This window comes from Prionailurus bengalensis, chromosome B4 (genome assembly GCF_016509475.1).
Source record: "Prionailurus bengalensis isolate Pbe53 chromosome B4, Fcat_Pben_1.1_paternal_pri, whole genome shotgun sequence".
Lineage (NCBI taxonomy): Eukaryota > Metazoa > Chordata > Mammalia > Carnivora > Felidae > Prionailurus > Prionailurus bengalensis.
Genome location: NC_057358.1, coordinates 36122625 through 36135949, shown reverse-complemented (window position 1 = coordinate 36135949; position 13325 = coordinate 36122625).

Below are 13325 nucleotides of genomic sequence, written 5' to 3'. Positions count from 1 at the left end.
GCGACAGGGAAGACTGAGCTCTCCCACGGTTAATTTTCTAGATTGTTTGAGAGTTTGGGCATTCATCCTGTAGATTATCCACATTCTTTGCTTTCTCCCTCCTGCTGCCTGCCTTTTGCTCTTCAATCTGTTCATTTGCAACTCTACCAGAGGCAGCAACAGAAGATAGAACCAAATCAGTTCATTTGGGCCTCCTAAGTAGTTTTGATAAATGAGTGGGAAAAGGAGTGGCTAAAATTAGATTTTAAAATTATCTGTGAATTTAATGTGTCACTTATGTGTATTATCTGCTGCTCCCCATGATAACTGAAAATAGACTGAAGCTGTCCACAGCCAAAGCAGGTAGGAAATCACAGTATCTATCAAGAGAGTTTGTCTAGGTGTGGGGCCTATCAGCAAAGCATCGGAAAGGGCCTAAGATGTAAAAGAAAAGACACTATAGAAAGGGTGAAGCTTTTTTTTTTTAACCATTTTATTTAATTTATTTTTTAAATTTACATCCAAGTTAGCATATAGTGCAACAATGATTTCAGGAGTAGATTCCTTAGTGCCCCTTACCCATTTAGCCCATCCCCCTCCCACACCTCCAGTAACCCTCTGTTTGTTCTCCATATTTAAGAGTGTCTTATGTTTTGTCCCCCTCCCTGTTTTTATATTATTTTTGCTTCCCTTCCCTTATGTTCATCTGTTTTGTATCTTAAAGTCCTCATATGAGTGAAGTCATATGATATTTGTCTTTCTCTAATTTCGCTTAGCATAATACCCTCCAGTTCCATCCACGTAGTTGCAAATGGCAAGGGTGAACCTTTTTTAATCCAATCATATTGTAAAGCTAAAAGGAATGAATATTGTTTTAAGTGTCCCTGGCCCTCCAGTACATTTTCTTTTTTTTAAATTTTTTTTTTCAACGTTTATTTATTTTTGGGACAGAGAGAGACAGAGCATGAACGGGCGAGGGGCAGAGAGAGAGGGAGACACAGAATCAGAAACAGGCTCCAGGCTCTGAGCCATCAGCCCAGAGCCCGATGCAGGGCTCGAACTCACGGACCGCGAGATCGTGACCTGGCTGAAGTCGGACGCTTAACCGACTGCGCCACCCAGGCGCCCCTCCAGTACATTTTCTAAGATGCCTGGCGTGTGCCCTATCTGTTGGGTCAATCAGTCCTTTGGCTAGTACATGATTTGAAGTTTATATCTTCTTTCATATACTTATACCATTTCCAGAGACTGTTTAAGTGGAAGAGAAGTTTCATGAAGAAAGGATTTTGAAAAATCTCCTGTGCTTCCAGCTATGTCTCCCAGAACTTTAAAAAGTGCCTAGCGCAGAGGAATATTCAGTAAATATTTTCTGAATGAATGAATGAATGAATGATGATTCTTACTGAACAGATGAGATTAACTGCCCAGGCCATTGTGTAGTTTGTGCTCTCACAGTTGTAAGCAGCAAAAATCAACTTGAATCATTTTAAAGGGAGTCAGGTAGTATAAGAGTTAGGAGAGTCTCATTGACTCCAGGGTCTTTGTGGGGCTGAAGGCAGATACCTTGGCTCTCTCTCCCTCCTCCTCACTCTTCTCTGTGGTCTGCTCTCCTCTGTGCCTCTGCAGACCAGCTTCCTCTGCCCCTCATGGGGAAACGTGGCAGCCAACAGAATCTGAGTTAACAAGCTCCAGCTCCAGCCATGGGAAGTGACTCTGAATCTCTCCTAAACCTTGTGCCAAATTCCTGGGCCAGGGCTCTCTCCACCATCCTGTGACCTTACAGTGGTTCAGGGTCAATGAAGTAGAGGAGTTTATGAATTCATCCAAGGGGCACCTGGGTGGCTCAGTCAGTTAAGCATCGGACTCTTGATTTCAGCTAGGGTCATGATCTCACAGTTCATGGGTTCGAGCCCCTGAATCAGGCTCTGTGCTGGCAGTGTGGAGCCTCCTTGGGATTCTCTCTCTCCTTCTCTCTGCACCTCCCCTGCTCTCTCTCTCACTCTCAAAATAAATATTTTTTAAAAGTAAAAAAAAAAAAAAAAAAAAAGGAATTCATCCAAGCAGGAGAAGCCACTCCTTCCTCCATCAATTTCCCTGATGACAGATCAGACAGCATGTATAATCTAGCTTGTTGTTGTGCATGGAAATACCTAGGTGTTTGTTTGTTTGTTTTTCTGAAATAACCTAGGCAATTCGCCCTTTTATCTGTGGAAATGCATAATTATGGGACAAGTCCTGAGACTCTTCTCAAAGAGGTAAAAACCTGAGCCCAACAGTGTGAAGAGGAAGGCTCCTGTTCCCTAAATCACTGCAGGGATGAGATGGATGCCCATTGATGTGTCTGACAGACACAGAGGAGATGAGGATGCTAAGAAGCAGATGACTAGATGAGACTCAGTGACAACGCCTGGCTGACATTCCATCCCGCAGACGTAGCAATTTTTTTTACACTGAACTCTATTTGAAGAGTCAGCCATTCCTGTTAATGATTTAAAGATATCTTCCTTTTGGTGGTGTAACTACAATGTCAAATGCTTCCTTCATACTTTCCCTAGTTCTTCGAAGTCTAAGTACACGCCAAAAAGAACATGTAAGAGGTAAAAACAAAAAGAATACGTATGAGAGATAAGGATTACAAGATTTTTCTGTAAATCTTCCATACCTCCCAAGAAGTGACACAGCAAACATCTCAAACTTTACCCATGCCCTGTGGCCAGCCTTCTTTTGTCCTTTTTGCTTTGAGAGCACAAGCCATCCAGCCTTCAGATCTTGAGCTGCGGACAGGGAAGACCCATTTGTAAGGTAGAAAGTAATTCCTCTCACACTTGCAAGGTGCTATGTTTCCTTCCTCATTTGACGTTCTGACTGACAGATCTAACGCTCATCCGCCGGCGCCAAGACTGTGGGCTCATGAGGCTCCCTCTGGGCGCTGGGCTGTGCTTCTGTCTGACCACACGGGGTCACTGTTTTACCAGTTCTAGCCAGACGTCTGCGTGGCTCACACCTTAGTTCAACAGTTGGGCAATGGGGTCCTGGTGAATTAATGGCAGAAACGAAATCTGAACACCAAACGAAATCTGACTTTTAGATTTTTATTTGTTTGTTTGAACCAATTTGGAAAGAGGTGTTATTTTACTTATTTTTAGAGATGAGTGTGGAAAGTAATAGAGTTAAGGAAACCATGAGATTAAAAAATCAAGCAACCGGGCTGCCTGGGTGGCTCAGTTGGTTGAATGTACACCTCTTGGTTTTGGCTCAGGTTATGATCACAGGCTTGTGGGATCAAGCCCCATGTTGGGCTCTGTGCTGAGCATGTAGCTGCTTGGGATTCTCTTTCTCTCTCTCCCTCTGCCCCTCTTCCCCACTGGTAAAAAAAAAAAAAAAATTTAAATCAAGCAACCATTGGGGGAGGGAGAAGGAAACTATGAGGACAATGCCTAGTCCTGCTTGGCTGGGCCACTGAACTTGAGTGATGACAATGGAGTGTGGGTCAGGGAAGTGGTTGCATACTGGGCATGCCTTTAGCCAAAGTTTATTCCTTGCTCTTAAGTAGTTTCTGTGCTGCGAAATACTTTGCATGCTTTGCTTGAAGGTTATCATTATAGACGTGGGGAATAATTATAACTACCAATTATCTAGTGTTTACTGTATACTGGCTGCTTTATATATATTACACATAATTCTCTCAGTACCTCTGTAAGCTAGGCATTATTATCCACATGTGACAGATGGCAAAACTAAGACTCAGAGAGGCTATGTAATATCATTTGACTCACACAGCTAATAATTGATGCTGACACCGGAGCTCTTTCTGGTTCCTTAGTGGGTTTCTGGGTAATTATAGCATCTAGTCACCTGAAATAAGAGGTGCCTATTTCCTTTTAAATCTCAAGGTGTGTACAGTAATCTTCCTCATCTAGCCAGCATGAATTTTGGATGAGAAGAGCGACTGAGGAAATTTCTTTTGATGGGGCACACGGTGGAAGGAACTTGGTGATCTCAAATCTGAAGTCAAAGGACGGGGGTGCCTGGCCAGCTCTGTTGGTAGAGCATGTGACTCTTGATCTCTTTTGATCTCAGGGTTGTGAGTTTGAGTCCCATGTCGGGTGCAGGGAGTATTGAAAAATAAAATCTTTAAAAAAAATTGAAAAGATAAAGTAAAAGGACAAAGCATACAGAGCCAATTACAGGAAATCAGGCACAAAATGACCAGAGTATATTTATGTACGTGTTGAAGCAAAGAGAGAGCTGTGTATTGCTGAACTTGGGGAGTTACATGTCTAGGACAGTGCAACCAACTAGGCAACTCACTGTATGAATTACAGAGCTGCCTTTGTGGTGGGGTCATTGTACACAAGAGAAGTGGCTTTTTTTTTTTTTTTTAGATAAGCTCCACACCTGACATGGGGCTTCAACTCACAACCCTGAAATCAAGTCATGTGTTGTACCGACTGAGCCAGCCAGGCACCCCAGTTTTTTTTTTTTCTTTGTGAATCTTAATTTGTTCTGGCAATGTAAGTAACACAGCATTAGGACTTAAGCCCTCAGGCTAGGTGAGACATTGTGGCCCTTGGAGAAAGCACCAAGCTGGCAGGAGGCGGTGAGATGGACTCTTCATGGAAAGGGGATGAGCCGTACAGATGAACAATGGGTAGGTTTCATGTGTCAAATCCCAAGTGCTAAGAGGGAGAGGAGGAACTGTACCAGCCTTAATGTGGAGCTTTAAAAGAAAAAAATACCCTTCCTTTCAATTATTAAGGACAGGTCTGAGGGGAAGGGGACAAGTCAAGTTGCTCATTGCTTGCCCTTCTATGGACCTACAGGGTCTATGAACAGAGGAAAGAATGGGGATTGGCTGGTGGGAGAGCAGGGGTGGGAAGGGGAGTCACACAGTTCCCGGGTTTATGAGTCAGTCCCTGTGCTGGCCTTCATCCCCCAAGGCCAGAGCAGCATCTCTTCCTTCTGAGGAGATGGCCTGAGCTCTCAGGACTGGATGCATCAGCTTTCTGGCCTTCCCCATGATCCTTGGTTACTGGGATTCCCTTGTATCTCAAAAGCCTTGGAACAGTAAAGTCTCTGTCCAGGAATTTCCTTTCCAGTCAAAAAGCAGCCAAGTCTCCTGGCAGAAATGTCCTTTCCCTACCAGCAGGGTGGAAATCTGGCCAGTCCTCAGGAAGGGGCCTCGGAGGCCATTCTCTTCTCTGCTGCTTCCCCTGTATTTACCCAAAGGAAAACTCTCTTTCCATTGCCTTTCCCAGGTATTAGGAGTCTGAGGTTTTGAATAATAGTGGTCTTTACAATTCACAAGGGCTCTAAAAATGTCTGATGGCAAACAGACAAAACCATGAGCTGAGCTTCTGAACTTCCGTTCCCCAGGTGCTCTTCCAGCTGTCCAGTCTCTATGCCAGGACTTAATTCTTCTTCACAAAGAAGTAATTTCTTTTTTTTTTTTTTAATTTTTTTTTCAACATTTTTAATTTATTTTTGGGACAGAGAGAGACAGAGCATGAACGGGGGAGGGGCAGAGAGAGAGGGAGACACAGAATCGGAAACAGGCTCCAGGCTCTGAGCCATCAGCCCAGAGCCCGACGCGGGGCTTGAACTCCCGGACCGCGAGATCGTGACCTGGCTGAAGTCGGACGCTTAACCGACTGCGCCACCCAGGCGCCCCAACAAAGAAGTAATTTCTATCACAAGGAAAGGAGACAATCTGAAATACTTTTGAATTACGTGACCCATTCAGCCATTTGAAAGGCCCCATCTCCAAACCCAGTATAGCCTTGGCCCTTGACCAGACCAGTCAAAGCGTGGAGGCTGTGTGCTCCACAATGGGGTCAGAGGCACTGTGGGGACAGTGACACTGAGGGCAGGACACTGAGGGCAAGACACAGAGGGTGTTTTGATGCCAAGTGAGAACGTGGAGCTCTTCTCGTCACACTTGCCAGGTGTGCCCAAGGGAGTGGCTCACCCGGGCATCTGGGCTCAGAGCAAGAGTAGGGGAGTGCTGTGGAGTGAGCAGCTCTTGGGGTTCCCCATCATCCAGCTGCTCGGAGAGAAAGGAGCCCCGGTCAAAGCAAGATGGGGTTTAGTGTCACAGGAGAGGAAGCTTGAAACGGACATCGAGCAGAGCTTGGATTGCAGCTGGTTATTTTGAGTTCAGTCTGAAGCAATGCTCTCTCTAGTGTGTGGAAACAGTGAAATAAGCAGTTATGTTCCCCTTTTGGTGGTGCTGGTAAGGAGGGAGTTCATTGCTTGCTAGGCACTGGTTCCTCATTGCTTGCCCTCGATCTGGCTGAATTGAAAACTTGGGACTCTCAGGATCTAGACCTAGGGATACCGCTGAGTGAATCTGGGGTGGGGCCTCGGAACCTGTGTTTTAAAAAAACCCCTTGGGTGATTGTGCTCACCAGCAAGGTTTGGGAATTGCTGATAGGTTAGCATGTCTGACTGCACCCAAGTGTTCCATGCAGTAAGATTGGCTATTGGCAGGAACAGTTGGGCTTAGAAGTGTGACCCAAGTCCCAGGGTGTTAGAGGTCTGAGGATGGGAATTCAGAGTCAATCATCAATGTCTACACACTCAAGAGTCAACTGGGAGGGGTGCCTGAGTGGCTCAGTTAAGCATCGGACTCTTCATTTTGGCTCAGGTCACGATCTCGTGGTTCCTGAGTTCGAGTCCCGCATTGGGTTCCATGCTTTCAGTGCCACATCTTCTTGGGATTCTCTGTCTCTCCCCCTCTCTCTCCATCCCTCCTGCACATATGTGCTCTCTCTCACTCTCTCTCAAAAATAAATAAACTTAAAAAAAAAGAATTCTCCCCTACATTTGACAAAGGCCTAAAAAGAGAAAGAAAAAGGGTGAACTGGGAGGGAGACTGGTAAACTGTCCCGGATTAGAATCTCCCAAGAGACTAAGAGCAGTACAGTCTGTCCCCAGATCCTCCTACATGAGAAGATGTGTAAGTGTAACCTCCTAGACCTGTTTCTAATCTCTACTGTGGTCAGTTGACTCCCCTAGTTTTGGAGAGTTGCACCAGACACAGCATGCACAAGCAGCACTGCTCTCAGATTGTACAAGACTACGCGCCTTGTGTGCAGATCTGGGCAGACCTGAGAGATAAGAGCTCAAGAGAAGCCTCTGAACGTTGTGGGTTCCCATGCCGGCCAGAGCAGGGCAAAGCTCTGCTGAACTGAACAGTTGCACACACTGGCTGGCTCTGCCCCAGGACCGACTGGCAGAAGCCAACTGGGGCTTTGTGTTCTCTAAGCAAAGTCCCCAGGGAGCATCTCTGTTTCTGTTTCAGCAGTCCTGAATTTGGGTTTGGCACCAAATTAAGAACTCACCCCGATAAAAACTTGGTTAACCTGTAGAGTCAATATGAACTTTTGATGGGCATGGAGACCCAGGGCCAGAGACCAGAATTCTCATCAGCTCTGTTGACAATTTGTGTAAGAACCTTAGACAAAAACATCAGGCTTCCAGGCGTTAGCTTGCTTATCAGCTCCTGGCCAGCTCTACCTACCACTCAGGGGTTGTGTAAGGCTTAGCTGCCACAGAAGATGAGGAAGTAATGTTGAAAATGCACACAATCCATTCTGGTGTCAGTTATTTCAGTTATGCTGTGGAGTGTTGTGAACTGACCCAATCCCTGTTTCTAAGCCTTCTATTGCGTTTTCCCAACAAAGTAGTAAAAAACACTTCTTCTGCCAAACAAACTTTTTTTTTTTTTTGTAACAAAAAAAACCCCAAGGTGGATATAGAATAGCCAGACAGAGGCTATTTGTCACCAGGACAGGTAACTGAGAATTATAGATCTCATTCCCTAAGAAAGTTAAGAAAATAAGATACATTTAGATGTTTGGGAGAATTTAGTACAATCTGGGGACAGGGAGAAAACCAGACACACTCTGGAGACTCAGCTCAGCTACTCAACTCTGTGAGTCCTGCCTCCCTTAGGGAATTAACCAACCTCTAAAAAAACATTAGCAAGGGCACAGATCTGGTGCAGATACTTGGCTTCCCAAGCAACTAGCTAAGTGATCTCATGCAGTTTCCCTGGCAATAAAACAGGGATAATAATATCTTTACCTCAAATAAGATAATGGATGTGAAAACCTTTTGTGAAATATAATCCTTTGAGAGATTGAGATATTGGTATAGATACATTGAGACTGTATCGAGGCAAAAGCAAAGAAGGCATGATTTTTAAAAAGTACAGAAATATGACATGTAAGATCTTGGGAATCATCTCTTTTTTTTTTTTTAATTTTTTTTTCAACGTTTATTTATTTTTGGGACAGAGAGAGACAGAGCATGAACGGGGGAGGGGCAGAGAGAGAGGGAGACACAGAATCGGAAACAGGCTCCAGGCTCTGAGCCATCAGCCCAGAGCCATCACCCCAGAGCCCGACGCGGGGCTCGAACTCCCGGACCGCGAGATCGTGACCTGGCTGAAGTCGGACGCTTAACCGACTGCGCCACCCAGGCGCCCCGGGAATCATCTCTTGATTGAAGCCAACTACATCTGTAAGGAATCTCACCTGGATTTCTTTAGTCTTTTGTATACCCGGAAATCCACCGTTCTTTCCTGTGTCAACTTTGGTCTTTCCTGAGAGGGTCATTAACTGAAAAATAAGTGAATGTTTATAAATTAGAATTTCAAAAACATGAAAATTCAAAATTAAGTAGAAAACCCGCTCTTCTTCAAAAGGGAGCCATTTTTTAAATCTCCAGTCTGCTTACCATTGTTTCTGGGGTACAAAGACCTTAGGAAACCTCAAAAGGACCAAGAAACCTGGACTAGAAGCAGAAGGAAAGTAGGGTTATCCTTGGGGCTCTCAGAAGATGTGGACGGGGAGCCAGATGCTCAGAGGAATTCTGGGATTTACTCTACCTTCTTCAGGTTCTGGCCACGCTGCTCATAACTCTTTCTTTTCTGTGGCCTCCATCCCACGCTGTGGCAGTCACACAGAGGGCTGAGAATCTGGGAAGTGCCCCCACCCTCCAGAAAAGTTCTCTGATGGGGGAAGAAGATTCTCAGGATCTCAGGTTGGACGTTGGAAGGCATTTTCTGAGGGATAACTCCCCCGGGGCTGGGGGGGGGGGTTGTGTTACCCTTGTACAAATGATGATTTCAAGGACACAGGAAGTTCTCTTGGGCTGTTCTGAATAATTAAGATTACACATTCCCTTGTTTATCTAGGGGAAATGCCTTCCAATTCTAAACATTTGACTTACAAATTCCCTTTCTGAAAACAATGCCCATTCATGAGTTGGGGACATTCTGTACAAACAATGGCTGGTCAGCTGTCACAATTCTCAGGACAGGGAGGTGGTTAGCGTGTCACCCCTACAGAGTGGGGTGTGTTTAGAAACTCAACTCCTAGTGTTTGTTAGGGACGCATAAACATAAAAGACAGGTCCAGACCTGTCCAGAGGAACATGGCCTGTGCATGTGACAGCCACACGTCCTAACGTGTCACCTAACCTTTGCTCTGAGCTGAAGAATATTGGGTAACCGTGACCTCCACTGAGGTCATAGTAACACACCTTCAGATACTATTCAGGCTAACAATGTTTAGAAAAAATTAACTCCCACGTAGCACACTTATCATTTTTCCTCCTTATCTTTTTTTTAAGATTTTATTTTTAAGTAATCTCTACACCCAGCATGGGGCTCAAACTCACAACCCCAAGATTGAGAGTAGCATGTTCTACCGACTAAGCCAACCAGGCGCCCCTCTCCTGTCTTTTGACAATACAGGAGTAGAGAAACTGTTTGGAAATCAAAACACTGAGGTTATCTTTTTTTTGCATTTCATGTAGAGAGTTTCTTTCTTTCTTTCTTTTTTGCATTTCTTTCTTTTTCTTTTCTTTCTTTCTTTTTTGCATTTCATGTAGAGAGTTTTATTTATTTCTATTTCAGCTTTTTTTTTTTTTTTTTTTTTTTTTGGGACAGAGAGAGACAGAGCATGAACGGGGGAGGGGCAGAGAGAGAGGGAGACACAGAATCAGAAACGGGCTCCAGGCTCCGAGCCATCAGCCCAGAGCCTGACGCGGGGCTCGAACTCACGGACCGCGAGATCGTGACCTGGCTGAAGTCGGGCGCTTAACCGACTGCGCCTCCCAGGCGCCCCGTCTATTTCAGCTTTTTAAGAAAACATCATTGGCATAAGTACCGTACAAGTTTAAGGTATACAGCATAATGACCTGACTTACCTATGTTGTATAATAATTGCCACAGTAAGTTTAGTTAACGCCCATCATCTCAGATAGATACCAAAAAAAAAAAAAAAAAAAAAAAGAAAGAAAAAGGAAAGAAAAAGACAAAATGCTTTTTTTCCTCATAATGAGAACTTTTAGGATCTACCCTCTTAGCAACTTTTAGATGAACCGCATAGAGCAGTGTTAACCACAGCCATCACGCTGTCATTACGTCCCCAGGACTCATTTATAGAACCCGGGCTTTTTCCAAATCCCAATTTGTAGAGTTCTAGGCAGACATAGATTAAGATTTTGTGGGAGTTAAAGGCTATACAATGGAGGTGGGGGAGACAATAAAAAAAATTATGAATACCAAATTATGAATAGCAAGAGAGACACCCTGAAGCTTAAACTTCACTCTGGTTCTAGGGAAAGCATCCAGAAGATTCCATGAAAATCTTATAGAGGCTTAAGTTGTTTTTTGTAAAACATTCTCACTCCTTCTTGCCTTAAGTGAATTCTGGAATTTCCTTGACAATGTCCTCAGTTGAAAACTTGCTAGGGTGCCTGGGTGGCTCAGGCATGAAGCATCTGACTTTAGCTTAGGTTTTGACCTCACAGTTCGTGAGTTAAAGTCCCCATCAGGTGAATTCCAGCTCTGTTTTGGGGGAGCCCCACTTCTCTCTCTCTCTCTCTCTCTCTCTCTCTCTCTTTGCCTCTCCTGGGATTCTCCTTCTCTCTCTCTTTGCCCTTTGCTCAGTTGAGCCCTCTACCAAAAAAAAAAAAAAAAAGAAAAGAAAAGAAAGAAAAGCTTTCTAGGGTAAAGGCTCTTCTTTCTCTCATGCCCCTATGCTAAGGGGCTTGAGGAGGGGGAGGTGCTGCGTGCATACCCCACAATTTCAGAACTAGCCAGCAAAACCTCCAGTCAGACCTTCCCCTCTCCGCACCTGGGGGTTCCTCTGCAAAGGCAGTGGGATTGAGGCACGTGGCTACCTCTTCCTCCCAGCCAGTCTCCTGACAATAAGCTGGGCCATGTTGGCAACTCACAAGCTGGCCACACCTGTGGAACTTGTCCCCTGATTTTTGTATTATCTGGCAGTTTCAAAGCCTAGATCCCCTTCGGATCCCTGAGCCCCAGCTCCCCTGCCTCGCCCTCATGGCTTCCAAACGTGCCCCGTGCTCTCATTACTACACTTCCTGGCTGTCTGCCCTCGCCTGCCCTCATTTTCTGCTCTCAGAACCTCATGGCCAGTCATGAGCACCCCACCCCACCGGCACTCTCAGATTCCACCTTCCACTGGCCATCTTGTTGAGAAGCAGCACTCAGCAGCGTGTGACTTACAGGGGTGAGCTGGTGGCATCCAGCCACTGAGGAAATACACCTCACTTTCTCTCCCACTGGGGCAAAGAGCCTTCTCAGATCCGATTCCTGACCCCTGCAGGGTAGAAAGGGTCTTTTGCACCTGTATAAAAACAGCTTTCAAATGCTCAAAGTGCTTTCCCGGGGCATGACCTTGAATGGTTACTCCTTACCTTGGCCACCCACTGTCTGATTTCTCTCTGTTCCTTTCTCCTGCTGTGGTTTGCTGCAGAAAAACCACAGACCTAGGCATTCGCCCTCAGACAGACTCCTGCGGCTGGACCTCTCTTCTCCTCAGATGTGCCCCTCTCCCCTCTTCGGTTTCTCACCCCTGCCCCCCCACTGCCCCCCCCACTGGTGTCCTCATCCTCTCCGCTGATGCTGCTCTGCCCTGGCCCTGAGACTGGGGGCAACACGAATTCCTGCCATTTCGCAACCCCTTCTCCCTCCAGAATTGTCCATTAACTTCACTCTTCCTCCCCGACAGCCTTCACTGTGGAGAAGAGAGAATTCAAGGAAGGTCCCAACGGGATTTTGTCCACACCTCCACTAGATCCCCCTCATCATGTGCAGTGGAGGTGTCTGTATATCTTGAGGCTACAGTTGGGACCTGCTAATAACCCCTGTTCCAGTGAGGGATTGGCTACTGGAAGGAAGTTTATTTAGTGATTTGTTATGGTGTTTTCTTTTTACTTTTTTTCAACACTTTACTTATTTTTGATAGAGAGAGACAGAGCACAAGTGGGGGAGAGGCAGAGAGAGACGGAGACACAGAATCCCAAGCAGGCTCCAAGCTGTCAGCACAGAGCCTGACGCGGGGCTCGAACTCACAAACCGCGAGATCATGACCTGAGCCGAAGTCGGTCGCTTAACCGACTGAGCCACCCAGGTGCCCCAGTGATTCATTATGTTATGTCTGCTAGATTGTACAGGTGCTGAAGACAGTGCTTGGATCTGTTGGATACAGCACCAGTTCACGGCACATGTGACTGACACATGTTAAAAGCTCAGTAAACATTTGTGGAAGGGAGGGAGGAAAGAAAGAAAGGAGGAGGGAAGTTGCTTAGGGGTAAATATTTCTAGGGAGGGTGCAGCCATGTTAAGGGCTAGTAGAAGGTTCAGATTGGAACCTTCTTTTTTTTTAAAATTTTTTTTAACGTTTTTTAAATTTATTTTTGAGACAGTGAGAGACAGAGCATGAACAGGGGAGGGTCAAAGAGAGGGAGACACAGAATCTGAAACAGGCTCCAGGCTCTGAGCTGTCAGCACAGAGCCCGACGCGGGGCTTGAACTCACAGACTGCGAGATCATGACCTGAGACGAAGTCAGCCGCTTAACCGACTGAGCCACCCAGGCGCCCCCAGATTGGAACCTTCTACTGAGAAACGCCGTTGAAGGCAAGAACGATGAGGGAATACACCACTCAGTCCAGAACAAGTAATGATCTTTTTTTTTCAGTCTTATTTTTTAATACTCAATGCTTAAATAATGATGTTTTGTGCAGCCCTTTGTATTTGTGATAGAAGAGATATGGAAAGAGCAAAGGAAATAGCTGACCAGGGCAGTTTGTCTTTACAAACTAGGGAAGAAGGATTTGACGAAAAAAATGAAAAGGATGTGTGTGGGTGAAACCTTCAAAGAATACACTAAAGCAAATTCCTAGTTGCGCACTCACCTGTACACCTGTATTTACCTTTATGGCTTTCTCTAGGAATTAGAAATTGCGCGTTTGCATTGATAGCCATATTCCAATTCCAGTCAACACCATAAAGTTCATTTTCAT